Below are 15,932 nucleotides of genomic sequence, written 5' to 3'. Positions count from 1 at the left end.
TACCAACATGACCAATCATCCACAAATAGCATCCTACAACTCATAGACCATGATCCATATGTCTAAAAATAGACATAGTCTAAAAATAGACTTTGCGCCAAAAATAGCCTGCGGGCCCACTTAGTGAAGGCAACTCCTTTCCACTAAGCTCCATCATCTTGTTGCATTTTCAACAATTTGTAGTACATGTGCTTCACTTAAATCAAAAAGGGACAAATGTGAAGGGTCATAAAGAGGTAAGCATTCATAACTTTAACTTTCAAAATTGTATTGTCATCAACTATGAAAACATATTTCTCAATGGCTTTCTTTTATGTTGTGCAGATTCAGTTTTCAAAGAACTTCAGGAGCATCACGAACAACAAACAAGTGAAAGGAAAAAGTTGTACAAGCATTGAAAGAAGTGTTATGATAATCTGAATAAATAATTGGGTTTGATAAGTAATGGTATGGACCAGAAGAAAACACTTTTACCACATTTTGTTCGCACACCCAAAAATTTATAGGAGGAAAATTTTATTCAGTATCACTTGGTCAGTTGTATGGTCTTCAATGGGAAAATGTTGCCAAGCGTGTACTTCACAGCTCCAAATATTCATAATGATGCAAATCTGACAATAACCATAATTCATGATGTGCTTTCTCATTGGTCTGGTAATCTTCCTGAAGTTTTGTATCTACAATTGGACAACACTTCTGTGAAAAATAAAATCAGGTTGTTTTTGGATATCTAAACATGCTTGTTGAATTGAGAATTTTTCAGAAGGTAAAGGTTGGTTTCCTTCTTGTTGGGCACACTCATGACCATATTAATCAAATGTTCAATCGTTTTTCAGTCACATTAAGGAGGAAGGAAGTTGGCAACTTGCTATCATTAATTGAATGTGTTAAGAAATCATACATGCGAGAGCCTACTTTTGATGTGTTGGAAAAAACTGTTGACATGTGAAGGTTTATTCTGGGATTGCATGGTGAGGAGAAATGCATTGAACAACTTAATGACATTAGCTTCCAACATCAATTTCGTATCAAAAAAATTGATGGGAAAACACTAAGATGGTGCAAGAAGTATTCAACTACTGCAGAATGGGCACCGTCATCAGGTTTGGAATTTTTGAAGTTCATTCTAGATCATCCAATATTTGCATCAAAAATATTGTTATTACAATCAGTTGGTGGAGTTTATTATGCACGTAGACAGAATAGAGATATAAATTATTCTGATTGTCTAGAAGAAATTAAAAAATGTATTAGATATACATATGAGTACTTTGACATTGCTGATTCAGTTTTGTGGGAGTCATTTTTCAATAATCAAAGTGATATCATTTCAACAACAACAAATGAAGATATACCTTTGAAAAATCCATTTATTTGGCCACAAAATGTGTCAAATGAACATGAGGAAATAAACATTGTTAAACAACAACAATCTCAAGGTATTATTAATTCTTCATAGGCAGAGGAAAGAGAGATGTATATTGGTTCCAGAAGATCTCGTTCACAATGTGAAGCCATGGAAGACCTTTATAGGGGTTCAATACAAGATATTAAGGAGGGTTGCATGATCGCAGTGCTCGCAGATGGAGATCCCAATGGCTATCCATTCTAGGTTGCTAAGGTTATAAAGGTCTTTATAGAAAATGAGAATGTTACAAGTGTTGAAGTGCATTGGTATGCCACAAATACACACCCATTCAATGGTGTGTATAAGCCAGAGATGGTAGTTGATAAAAAAAATTGGTATAAAAAGAAAAAGAAAGTGTACAAATATAAATCGTCACCGCACAAACATCTTAAAATTGGAGGATGTTGACATACTTGTTTATGACTTCAATTTAACAAAGAGAGGAACTCTTCGCTTCAAGATGATAGAGATTCTGAAAAGGTTGTTACCAGAAGGAACAGTGTTGAGATGGGAGTCTGTTGAAACCAGTCGTAGATCTAGAAGAATTTTGAAATCTGAAATGGTGGGCATGCATGTGGACTCAGATGGGGCACTAGTTGATGAAAGAGAAGAATATGGAACATCTTCGTCAGCATCTAGTCATTCATCTGAAGATGTGAATTCTGATGGTGTGCAAGAAAATATGAGTGATTTTGAATAATTTTCTAAGACAGTTTATATAACTGATGTTTGCATCATATCTTGAAATAAAAATTTTGATTTCCATATGGTGTTAAATCAGAAGTTATGAGTCATTTTTATGTTGTTGGATTACATGTCTTCATTATGATAATTTTTGTTGTTTAGAATATCTACAATGCAACATTAAATTAGAGATATAATGTATGTTTCATTCAATATACAAATAATGACATTTTGATTAATTTAGTCATGTAATTTGTTCATAATGTCATGGTTTTTAAATTTTATGGTTGAAAAAATTCCAAATTTTTTTGTATCTAGAATGTTATGGTTGAAAACATGTTGAATTTATACTTAGGAAAGGAAAATATTATTCTACCAAAAACATTAGTGTGTTTTTTCCTCATAAACAACTGTTTTTTTGCACATAAAAATTTGGTTTTACTAGCATTTTTTTAAAATGTTGAAAATTGACTCGAAAAAGTATCATCATTCTAGTATCAACACTTTTTCGTTTTCAAGGTGTTTTTTGCACGAAAATTTTGTTTTCACTGCCATTTTTAAAACATGATAAAAATTGACCCTAAAAAAAAAACATCATTCCAATATACACTCTTTTCGTTTTTAGCATTGTTTTTTATGTTTTTTCGGGGTTTTTTGGCCAAAGTTCCCATTTTGAGTTTATAGTTCATGTTTCAAGGTTTACATTGTTACTAAATGAAAGATTCACTATGCATATGACCAAATTGATAAAATGCATTCCTTCATTCTTTTTAAAGTATTGTTTCTATACAATATGGAATGTATATTGATCCTACCATAATGCCTCTTGCAAGAGCCTTCCAAGATGATGAAGTTTTTATAAATTTAGAACCTTTTATATTGGCCATGATATAACATGAAGTTTCTATATAAATTTAGACATATTTCAGTAGTGGTTTTCTTATTAATGTAATGATGATTAATTATGGATGAATTGCAAATTATACTTTTTTGATAAAAATGATAAGGGGAAGGCACAAGGCTTAGAGAAGTCCATAGATGCTCGTGAGGAAGAGCTTATTGATGAAGCAATTTTTATGTCTATCGATCCAATCCAAACAATAAAGAAGCTTAAAATCAAAGTAAACAAGAAATTTAATTATTTAGTTCTTATTGAGCCTCAAACATGTGATATAAAAGGGGAAATCAGAACTTTGTTGCAACAAGTTCGTCGGTGTGGGGTGAGAAACCCATTTAATTATCCCATTTATTTGTTTATGATTTAGTTATCTCATCATTTATAAAAAACTCTTTATTTTACAGGAGTTTTTGGGAGAGTACCATCCTCATGTTATGACTATGGGGGTAGCGTTGGCAGCAACACCGATGCTCCACCTGTGAGTGAGTCACTGGTCATTGAGACCGGTACACCCACTCAACCACCCACAACAGGATCTGCACCTCCTGAACAACATATGTCATGAACTACACATCATGTTGTGGATGCATTGTTCCTGTGTCTTCCCATGTTACTAGCACAAGATCACTATTGATCACGTTTTTGGTAGATGATGACAATGTCCCCATGAAAATAGAGAAACTTCCAGGTATTTAAGAAGTGTTTTAAATATTAATTAAAACCTAAATGAAATTAATGTATAGTCTGTGATTATTTTAAATTAATGATAATAATGTTTTGCAGGAAATGATGTATTTATAGGAATTGGTATGACATAACCTTGGAAATATTTGGGTTGAACATTTGCACAAACTGGAAATCCCAAAGTTTCAAGCTAAAAGATGAGCTTATTAGCAAGATGATTCACCTATTCAGTGAGGGTACCTTCAACAAATATGGAGTTACCGAAAAGGCATGCCTACATTTAAAATATTTGTGGGACACGTATAGGTCTCAATTAGAAAGGGCCAGGTCACATGAGTGCCCTCCATTATTTTTTCGTGGCAGATGCACATGAGAAGGCACTTCAAAAAGAAGGGAAGACTCCACCCAGACCAAGAAGGTATGAGGAACTTTTAATAATGTAATTATGATGCTTTATAATCATTGCGACATCTAATTAAGTTTTCAATGTTTTAAATATAGGCTCCTAGATACTTCCAAAGCCATAATGGCTAGAATAGCCAAACATGGGCAACATCATCTTGGCCTGGGTGGTTACTCGAAACTAACCACAAAAATTGTAAGTATATAAAAAATATTTTTCATCCAAATTATAAATTGTTAACAATTTTAATTTAAATCACAAAAGAAGAAAAAATCACATTCCAATGAAAAATTGTAGGGGTCACAATTCAAAGAGGCTCCCACAGAAGAAGACCTAAAGCTTTATTTCAAGTACGACTATCGATTTGTAGTTGAATGGAGTATAAGTTTGGCGTCTTCACAGTCTTCCACCACCCAATCTAACACTTTGGAAAATAAAAGCAACGAATAAAATTTATAAATCATTACTTGTACAATTTATTGGTTATGATTTTTTTTCCATAAACTAATGTGATTGATTGTAAAAAGCATTCAATTAATGTACATACAACACATGATCCTACTGACGGTGGAGGAGTGCCTAATCTTGAGACTCATATTCAAATTGGTACTGGAGGTATTTCATGTGTTATAAAAAATTTGTAGTATGGAATACAATTAAAAATATTTAAATGCAAATGGTGTATTAATTATAACCTTTCTTGTTTCTACACCAAAGCATGTACAAGATGTGGCCAGAGAAGAGGAGGAACATATGGCCACATTCGAAAGTATTCCACTTCCCTCCACTACCAAAGCAGGTAAAGAACACTCTACTACTCTTTTTATTAATAAAACATTTGTAATAATAATAATTATAAATATGAATTTAACATTTCTTTCTTATTGCAGTTGATGCTCAGCCCCACTTGCAGCAACATAGTCGTAGGACTAGGTCAGTAGTAAGACATATTACACTAGAGACCACAACTATTGAAACTATTGAAAGGCTTCTCAAAAGAGTCGAGGTGATGTGGAAAGGGCATTACACAAAACACCAATAAAACTGACATTCAATAAAGAGAATGCCACGTTTGTGGTTGAGTCACCATGGCGATTAGAATCATGGGGCTAGTCTATTCTACGTAGGTTGAGTCTCAAAATTACCAAATTTGAAAGCTATATGGAATTATTTCATTTGAGAAGAAATCTCAATTTAGTCGCAAAATCATTGGTAAATAACAGTTCCACCTTGGAACAAGGAGTGTTGGTATTGGATGATGGAAATCCAACTCATAAGTCTTTGCCATGATAAGAACTTTTTTAGATAGAATTCAGATGTAGCAACTAGAATCATAACACAAATTAAGAGATGGTATGTATGCTATCCTATAGCTAGATCTTTCAAAAGTGTATGGTTATATACTCTCTTATCTTCATTGTTTTGGCAGCCCATCTCCCTTGAAGAGGCTTAAATCCATATACTCACCTCGAGCGCCCATGTACTTCAAGATCTATTAAGGGACAAATGTATGTCGAAGCTAACTATTAATAAAATTGGGCTAATGTTTAGAATTAGAAACTTCACAAGAAATTCTCAAGAAACACACTTGATCTTGCGTATATTAATGAAGCAAGTCACAAAAGGAAGATTTTTATTGGTTTTGGACTTCCCTGTCCAACAACTGCGTGAAAAACAATGCAACATTAAAAGCGGATGGAAAAACGTTGATCCAAAGAAGGAAAAATATATGACTATAAGAGGAGTGGGTATGATACTGCGTCCATAGAGATGTTGAAAAGTGTGCAACAAGAAATGTTTGTTGAGAATGCAACAAGATGATGGAGCTTAGTGGAAAGGAGTCGCCTTCACTAAGTGGGCCTGCAGGCAAATTATGGCGCAAGTTCTATCTTTGGATCCCAGCAGGGATGATCACAGCAGGAGTGACCACAGCAGGGATGATCACAGCAGGAGTGACCACAGCAGGGATGATCACAGCAGGAGTGACCATAGTAGGGATGATCACAACAGGAGTGATCACAGTAGGAGTGATCACAACAGGAGTGATCAAAGTCTATTTTTAGACTGGCTGTCCAAAATAGAAAAGTCAAATATTATTCTCTCATAATAATATTTGGACTATAAACTTGATCTTATTCTCTTGGAGCACTTCAGTTTGAGCTACAGAGGTGGCACATGCAGCTGTCAGAAGGAAGTACACTTTCTTTGTGGGTCAGTTGAGTTGTTGCATGCATGACTTCAGTTAGAACTCAATCAGTCGAGTTTGGTGGAGTTGATTGTAGAGTTGATGGAGTTGTGTTTAGTTTGACTTGGTTAAACTAGTTGTAGTTAGTCTAACTGCAAATAGACTAATGATGAGTTGTTAAACTAATTATTAACTCATAATGCAACTATAGAATACATCAGTTAACTCAGTTGCATGTCAGTGCATGTTCAGTTCAGGAGGGACAGGTGTTAGAGGATCAGATTGCTATCAGTTGTGACTATATTTGTGCATGATGATTTGCACAATCAAAGGGATTGAGTATGCCAATGAATTGGCCAATACCAAGTATTATAGCCTCTGCTCACGTCTTTCCCAGTTTGAGTGATTCTTTGGAGGTTAAATACGATTTTGGTAAACCATTCTCATTCATTCTTGAGCAGGTATTGAGCTGTGGAGGCAGGCAAGCAGCGGGGGAGATTTGGAGATCAGATTTGAGTTGTATTATGTGTAGCATGTAGAGATAGTACTGAGTACTTGTGAGGAGTATTGTACTATGTATTGTTACATGATTCAATCACTATAATATACAGATAGTTGGGGTTTTTAGCGAGATGCTTTCCCCGGGAAAATATTGTGTTGATATGTGTGATTGATGCTTCTATGTACGCCTGTGAATGTTTCTACTTCTGTAAATTGATGATCAACATAGAGGAGGTTATGTATTATGCATGTTCCGCTTATAAGTGTATAATCAGGATAATCTCTGTGAATATGTGTCATATTATTCAAAATTTCTACATGGTATCAGAGCTGCTTGATTTGTAGAAGAGATTTTTACAGGATATCAAGCGAGGATTGATCATCAGATCTATTATTTAGAAAGTGTTTACATTTTATTTCTTCAAGCAAAGTCTGTAATCGATCCAGGTAGCTTCTGGATTCATTCTTCTTTTGGAAGGTGAGATATTCGGTGAATGCCCATACAGTCAATCTCTCTACAAGAAATACTTTGTTCTCACGAATTTTAGATTAGAAGTTGTTGAGTTTTTGAGTTGGTGGAATTCGAATTTAATTCCAAAGCAAGAGATAAAACTCAGAAACATTAAGTGTGAGAATGGAGACAGTATGCCCAGGTATCTCATGAAGTTCACCCAATGCCGGGATGAGCTGGGAAGTGTGGGGGTGACTGTCGGATGAGGATGGTGAGTCTAGCACTCCTTAACCTTCCTAAGAGTTGGCATAGCTACCAGGACTCGATAAATGGAAGGGAGAAACTGCCAGGATGGGAGAGACTTTGGTCGGATCTTGTGCAGGAGGAGATTAGACGAAGCACCAGAGACAGTTCTTCATCTATGCATGATGAGGCGAATTGTGCCTTAGCGAGTAAGGCGAAGAAGGGGAAGGGGAAGGTTTCTCTTTCCGAATCCAGTTCTTCCAATGATGGGAAGAAGGTTGACAAGTCGAAGGTGACATGATTTCGTTGTCATGAGTTGGGCCATTATGCTACTAATTGCCCAAAGAAGAAGTCCAAGAAGGGATCCGGGGAAGGATGTGAAGGTGAGGCAGCCTCACTTGCTTCATAGTGTGAGTTGGACTTCACACTCTTCGCATGCATGGTTTCATCCATGGTGGGAAGTGGTTGGTTTCTTGACAGTGGAGCTTCTTTCCACATGACCGGTGACAAAAGTTTGTTGAGTACTTTGGAGGAGAAAGATTTCCAGATACTCATAGGGATGGGTAACGATGAGAAGTATAGTGTCTCAGGTGTAGTTACAGTTATTTTTCAAAGGGAGCATTGAGCTCGCCTTACCTTGACCGATGTCAAGTATGTACCAGGACTGAAGAGAAACTTAGTGTCAATCGCGATGTTGGAAGACAGAGGTTGTGATGTAGTCTTCAGTAAGGGAAAGGTTTTCCTTAGACACATCATCACTAGACAGGTGAAGAAAATTGGTTCACGGGTCAAGAACCTGTATGCTCTTGAGGTTCAAGATGCATGCAAAGCCTTGAGCAGCGAGGAAACTGATGGAGACTTGGTGGTTGAGAGGGAGCATATATTACCTCTCAACATGCAGAGCCAGAAGAAGTCTCAGACGATTGTGGAGGAGGCACGATTTGTGCAGCAACTTCAGGAGGTTGTGGAGCAGCCACAACAAGGGAAGCTAAGAGGATATCAAGTAGAGACAGCTACTCATGTAGAGACCTCCAGTAGGGGGAATCTTTGAGCTAGGTGGGCTGAGGGATCACATGCAGCCATACCTCCAGGTAGGAGGTGGGGTGATGTGGATTGATCGTCTCAAGGAGGAGGGGCAGGATCCTTGAGGTACTCAACCTCTTGGATGAGACCTTGCTACGGGAGCCCCAATGTGTAGTAGCAGGAACTAACTGATTGGGTAGAGACAGATGCAGATGGAGCGATAGTGCAGGGAATCCCAGGACAGCGCATAGCTAGCAGGCTGCAGCAATGCGAGAGGCACAAGTGTTTTTCACAGTGCTAGGTGGCATAGAGAGGTGTGCAATGGTGCGAGATGCATGGAGATGTTGCAGTAGCATAGATGTTAGAGAGGGAGCACTTGTCAGCAGCAGGTAGAGCTTCAGCATCAGAGTATGTTCCTAACCCAACAGGGAGGTCAGTTGGGAGGTGCAGTGCGGATGCAATGCTGGGAGATAGAACTAGCAGTAGCACAGATGTAGTCAGAGATCAAAGTGACAGAGGCTAGAGCAGTCAGATATTGAAGAGCACAGAGATGCAGAGTTTTCAGTCGACAGAGGCAATAGCAGTCAGAGACTTTGATGACAGAGCAAGTGGACCGGCCAAATGTGTTGCATGGAGAACATTCCAGAGTTACAGGATCGGGTTTGAGAGGAAGTCTTTCTTGCTGAGAGGGAGTGTTGAAAAGTGTGCAACAAGGAATTCTTGTTGAGAATGCAACAAGATGATGGAGCTTAGTGGAAAGGAGTCGCCTTCACTAAGTGGACCCGCAGGAAAATTATGGCGCAAGTTCTATTTTTGGATCCCAGCAGGGATGATCACAGCAGGAGTGACCACAGCAGGGATGATCACAACAGGAGTGACCACAGCAGGAGTGATCACAGCAGGAGTGACCACAGCAGGAGTGATCACAGCAGGAGTGATCACAGCAGGAGTGATCAAAGTCTATTTTTAGACTGGCTGTCCAAAATAGAAAAGTCAAATATTATTGTCTCATAATAATATTTGGACTATAAACTTGATCTTATTCTCTTGGAGCACTTCAGTTTGAGCTACAGAGGTGGCACATGCAGCTGTCAGAAGGAAGTACACTTTCTTTGTGGGTCAGGTGAGTTGTTGCATGCATGACTTCAGTTAGAACTCAATCAGTTGAGTTTGGTGGAGTTGATTGTAGAGTTGATGGAGTTGTGTTTAGTTTGACTTGGTTAAACTAGTTGTAATTAGTCTAATTGCAAATAGACTAATGATGAGTTGTTAAACTAATTATTAACTCATAATGAAACTATAGAATACATCAGTTAACTCAGTTGCATGTCAGTGCATGTTCAGTTCAGCAGGGACAGGTGTTAGAGGATCAGATTGCTATCAGTTGTGACTATAGTTGTGCATGATGATTTGCACAATCAAAGGGATTGAGTATGCCAATGAATTGGCCAATACCAAGTATTATAGCCTCTACTCACGTATTTCCCAGTTTGAGTGATTCTTTGGAGGTTAAATACGATTTTGGTAAACCATTCTCATTCATTCTTGAGCAGGTATTGAGCTGTGGAGGTAGGCAAGCAGCGAGGGAGATTTGGAGATCAGATCTGAGTTGTATTATGTGTTGCATGTAGAGATAGTACTGAGTACTTGTGAGGAGTATTGTACTATGTATTGTTACATGATTCAATCACTATAATATACAGATAGTTGGGGTTTTTAGCGAGATGCTTTCCCCGGGAAAATACTGTGTTGATATGTGTGATTGATGCTTCTATGTACGCCTGTGAATGTTTCTGCTTCTGTAAATTGATGATCAACGTAGAGGAGGTTATGTATTATGCATGTTTCGCTTATAAGTGTATAATCAGGATAATCTCTGTGAATATGTGTCATATTATTCAAAATTTCTACATGGTATCAGAGCTGCTTCATTTGTAGAAGAGATTTTTACAGGATATCAAGCGAGGATTGATCATCAGATCTATTATTTAGAAAGTGTTTACATTTTATTTCTTCAAGCAGAGTCTGTAATCGAGCCAGGTAGCTTCTGGATTCATTCTTCTTTTGGAAGGTGAGATATTCGGTGAATGCCCATACAGTCGATCTCTCTACAAGAAATACTTTGTTCTCACGAATTTTAGATCAGAAGTTGTTGAGTTCTTGAGTTGGTGGAATTCGAATTTAATTCCAAAGCAAGAGATAAAACTCAAAAACATTAAGTGCGAGAATGGAGACAGTATGCCCAGGTATCTCACGAAGTTCACCCAATGCCGGGATGAGCTGGGAAGTGTGGGGGTGACTGTCGGATGAGGATGGTGAGTCTAGCACTCCTTGACCTTCCTAAGAGTTGGCATAGCTACCAGGACTCGTTGAATGGAAGGGAGAAACTGCTAGGATGGGAGAGACTTTGGTCAGATCTTGTGCAGGAGGAGATTAGACGGAGCACCAGAGACAGTTCTTCATCTATGCATGATGAGGAGAATTGTGCCTTAGCGAGTAAGGCGAAGAAGGGGAAGAGGAAGGTTTCTCTTTCCGAATCCAGTTCTTCCAATGATGGGAAGAAGGTTGAAAAGTCGAAGGTGAGATGCTTTCGTTGTCATGAGTTGGGCCATTATGCTACTAATTGCCCAAAGAAGAAGTCCAAGAAGGGATACGGGGAAGGATCTGAAGGTGAGGCAGCCTCACTTGCTTCATAGTGTGAGTTGGACTTCACACTCTTCACATGCATGGTTTCATCCATGGTGGGAAGTGGTTGGTTTCTCGACAGTGGAGCTTCTTTCCACATGACCGGTGACAAAAGTTTGTTGAGTACTTTGGAGGAGAAAGATCTCCAGATACTCATAGGGATGGGTAATGATGAGAAGTATAGTGTCTCAGGTGTAGGCACGGTTATTTTTCAGAGGGAGCATTGAGCTCGCCTTACCTTGATCGATGTCAAGTATGTACCAGGACTGAAGAGAAACTTGGTGTCGATCGCGATGTTGGAAGACAGAGGCTGTGATGTAGTCTTCAGTAAGGGAAAGGTTTTCCTTAGACACATCATCACTAGACAGGTGAAGCAAATTGGTTCACGGGTCAAGAACCTGTATGCTCTTGAGATTCAAGATGCATGCAAAGCCTTGAGCGGCGAGGCAACTGATGGAGACTTGGTGGTTGAGAGGGAGCGTATATTACCTCTCAACATGCAGAGCCGAAAGAAGTCTCAGACGATTGTGGAGGAGGCACGATTTGTGCAGCAACTTCAGGAGGTTGTGGAGCAGCCACAACAAGGGAAGCTAAGAGGAGATCAAGTAGAGACAGCTACTCATGTAGAGACCTCCAGTAGGGGGAAACTTCAAGCCAGGTGGGCTGAGGGATCACATGCAGCCATACCTCCAGGTAGGAGGTGGGGTGATGTGGATTGATCGTCCCAAGGAGGAGGGGTAGGATCCTTGAGGTACCCAACCTCTTGGATGATACCTTGCTACGGGAGCCCCAATGTGTAGTAGCAAGAACTGACTAATTGGGTAGAGACAGATGCAGATGGAGCGATAGAGAGAGCGACAGTGCAGGGAATCCCAGGACAATGCATAGCTAGCAGGCTGCAGCAGTGCGAGAGGCACAAGTGTTTTTCACAGTGCTAGGTGGCATAGAGAGGTGTGCAATGGTGTGAGATGCATGGAGATGTTGCAATAGATCAGATGTTAGAGAGGGAGCACTTGTCAGCAGCAGGTAGAGCTTTAGCATCAGAGTATGTTCCTAGCCCAACAGGGAGGTCAGTTGGGAGGTGCAGTGCGGATGCAATGCTGGGAGATAGAACTAGCAGCAGCACAGATGTAGTCAGAGATCAAAGTGACAGAGGCTAGAGCAGTCAGATATTGAGGAGCACAGAGATGCAGAGTTTTTAGTCGACAGAGGCAATAGCAGTCAGAGACTTTGATGACAGAGCAAGTGGACCGGCCAGATGTGTTGCATGCAGAACATTCCAGAGTTACAGGATCGGGTTTGAGAGGAAGCCTTTCTTGCTGAGAGGGAGTGTTGAAAAGTGTGCAACAAGAAATTCTTGTTGAGAATGCAACAAGATGATGGAGCTTAGTGGAAAGGAGTCGCCTTCACTAAGTGGGCCTGCAGGAAAATTATGGCGCAAGTTCTATTTTTGGATCCCAGCAGGGATGATCACAGCAGGAGTGACCACAGCAGGGATGATCACAGCAGGAGTGACCACAGCAGGATGATCACAGCAGGAGTGACCACAGCAGGAGTGATCACAGTAGAAGCGAGCACAGCAGGAGTGATCAAAGTCTATTTTTAGAGTGGCTGTCCAAAATAGAAAAGTCAAATATTATTGTCTCATAATAATATTTGGACTATAAACTTGATCTTATTCTCTTGGAGCACTTCAGTTTGAGCTACAGAGGTGGCACATGCAGCTGTCAGAAGGAAGTACACTTTCTTTGTGGGTCAGGTGAGTTGTTGCATGCATGACTTCAGTTAGAACTCAATCAGTTGAGTTTGGTGGAGTTGATTGTAGAGTTGATGGAGTTGTGTTTAGTTTGACTTGGTTAAACTAGTTGTAGTTAGTCTAATTGCAAATAGACTAATGACGAGTTGTTAAACTAATTATTAACTCATAATGAAACTATAGAATACATCAGTTAACTCAGTTGCATGTCATTGCATGTTCAGTTCAGCAGGGACAGGTGTTATAGGATCAGATTGCTATCAGTTGTGACTATAGTTGTGCATGATGATTTGCACAATCAAAGGGATTAAGTATGCCAATGAATTGGCCAATACCAAGTATTATAACCTCTTCTCACGTATTTCCCAGTGTGAGTGATTATTTGGAGTTTAAATACGAGTTTGGTATACCATTCTCATTCATTCTTGAGCAGGTATTGAGCTGTGGAGGCAGGCAAGCAGCGGGGGAGATTTGGAGATCAGATCTAAGCTGTATTGTGTGTAGCATGTGGAGATAGTATTGAGTACTTGTGAGGAGTATTGTACTATGTATTGTTACATGATTCAATCACTATAATATACAGATAGTTGGGGTTTTTAGCGAAATGCTTTCCTCTGGAAAATACTGTGTTGATATGTGTGATTGATGCTTCTATGTATGCCTGTGAATGTTTCTGCTTCTGTAAATTGATGATCAACGTAGAGGAGGTTATGTATTATGCATGTTCCGCTTATAAGTGTATAATCAGGATAATCTCTGTGAATATGTGTCATATTATTCAAAATTTATATAAGAGATGCCCGTCTTGTTTTCTTTCTTCTTGGGTGAATTCAAAGATTGTGGTGTGAGTGTTCTAATGGAGAATCACCTCAGTTTCGAGCATGAGGAAAGTAATATGTACCTAGCTCAATTATCGACTTCCATGGAGTTTATTATATGCATGGTTTCTAAATAGGGAGAAATGATTCTTACTAAATCGTAATCTCATTTTGAAATTCTCAATCATAAACATAACTAATTGGAGACTAAATTGGCAAGGCTACAAGTGGTGACTGATCTTCTAAACATGAAGATGGGAAACTTGATTCTTTTTTCTAAATCACAAGCAGAAGGGGAAAGAAGTGAAGAAGCTAAAGTGTTTGGGGCACAACAACAAATGACTTTAGAGTTACAGTTAGTGGCATCCAGAGAAGCACCCTAATCCTCTCTGCCGGGTTATGAAAATGAATGAATTGAAGACTCTCCTTTCGATGGGGCCAACCCTAAAGAGTAATTTTTCTTTGCTAATTTAATCTGTCATGTAAATACATAATAACTTTAGTAGTGTTTTGGAAGCTATATAAGGATATTTTTTTTAGAATAGCTTCATGTAATCAATGGAGCATGAGAAGTAGTCCTTTTTGGAACATTTTGAATGCATAAGGAGAAGACAATGTTACAAATGTAAAATATTTTGGCCTTCAAACCAGAGTGAATTAATACAAATCTACTCAATATGCATTTCAAGTCAAGTGTTAACAAGTGATCTTTGGTGATAGTTCAAGTGTCATAGGTCATTTGGCATAAGATCAATGGCTAGAGAAAGCATAAACTAAGTTTCTCTCTACCTTTGTTTTTTTCCAAAAATCTCAATTTGCATTCCTAAAAACACACACACACACGTATATATATATATATATATATATATATATAGAGAGAGAGAGAGAGAGAGAGAGAGAGATAAACATTAGCATAATCATGATCACAACACAATTACCAATGTTCATAAGGTCAGATTAAGAGAACTCCATTTATCTGTGCAAAACATGCACAAAATTGAGAACAACAATTCCTAACATAGCTAAGGCATCTAATACCTCAAATACCTTTACTTTACCTTTTCTTATTGTCTCTCCCATGACTATCTTTCCACTTTCCATTTACCCCAATGGACCCAACCAACCCAACTAGCTATCATATTTGTGCCTTCAGTTGCCCTCTGTTCATGCACCGGGCTTCATTTGAGTCTTAAATTACATGTTGGATTTCACTTAGCTCTCCCCGAGCTCCATTAAATTTCCTCTTTCCAAACCAATTCCCAAGACCCTCAAAACATAAAATGAAATAAAAAGAAGGAAAGAAAAGGAAAACAAGGAAAATCAAACAACAATACAACACCATAACAAAGTGGCATGGCCATGCACTAGACATAATAAAAATCACAAATCAAGTGAAAACAAATCAAAAAACACCAAAATAACAAGACTCTCAATAGACACCATGACTCAACTGCCATGGTTCTCAGTGCTTTGAAGGGAAACCTCAGCCCAATCCTTCTCCAAGATTTCATGGAAGTTTATTTTGCCATGCGATTCCCTACATCATATTGCCATAAACACACAAATGTAAGTGAATAATAAATATAACAATATACCAAATAACTTACCTTGTTGTAACTATCACATTACCCTACAACTGAACACTCACTTATCATCTCTTAAGGGATTCCAATTCCCTTGACGAGTCTGACCATAACAAAAACCGATTTTTATGCCTACATCTGATCAATTGTCTACCATGTAGCTTCCTCAGCCCCAAAGTGCTTCCATGCACTTTACTTTCTCTATTGTTTGATTCGAGAGCATGAGAGTTTGATGAAAAATGCATTGAGACTCTTCCTAAAACTCTCCCTTTGGTTCCACCTTCCATCTCGATAATGGATTCTTGATGATCTATTTGCATCTTATCAACTATTGCATAGATCCATGGAATGCTATGACCTACAACCCGAAATGTTTGTGCCTCCTTCGCACTATATATTTTAGGCCTGTCATGATCCTACTGCACTCTGATACAAATGGAAACGTTCCTGCGATGATCTCCACCACAGGTTCAACACTACAATGGTTCTCTGCAATTTCCTTTACATTGCTGCTCCATAGGCTAAGACTCTCTTATCTGCATTAAAATTCCTATGAGGTGCAACATTTTCCTTGTCACTTGCATCCTAAGATATTTCTTGCTTCTCATGC

This window comes from Pinus tabuliformis, chromosome 7 (assembly GCF_031772625.1).
Source record: "Pinus tabuliformis cultivar Carrire ecotype Pingquan chromosome 7, CPIR1, whole genome shotgun sequence".
Taxonomy (NCBI): domain Eukaryota; kingdom Viridiplantae; phylum Streptophyta; class Pinopsida; order Pinales; family Pinaceae; genus Pinus; species Pinus tabuliformis.
The sequence above is the reverse complement of the archived record's forward strand: the minus strand, read 5'-3'. Positions refer to the sequence as shown.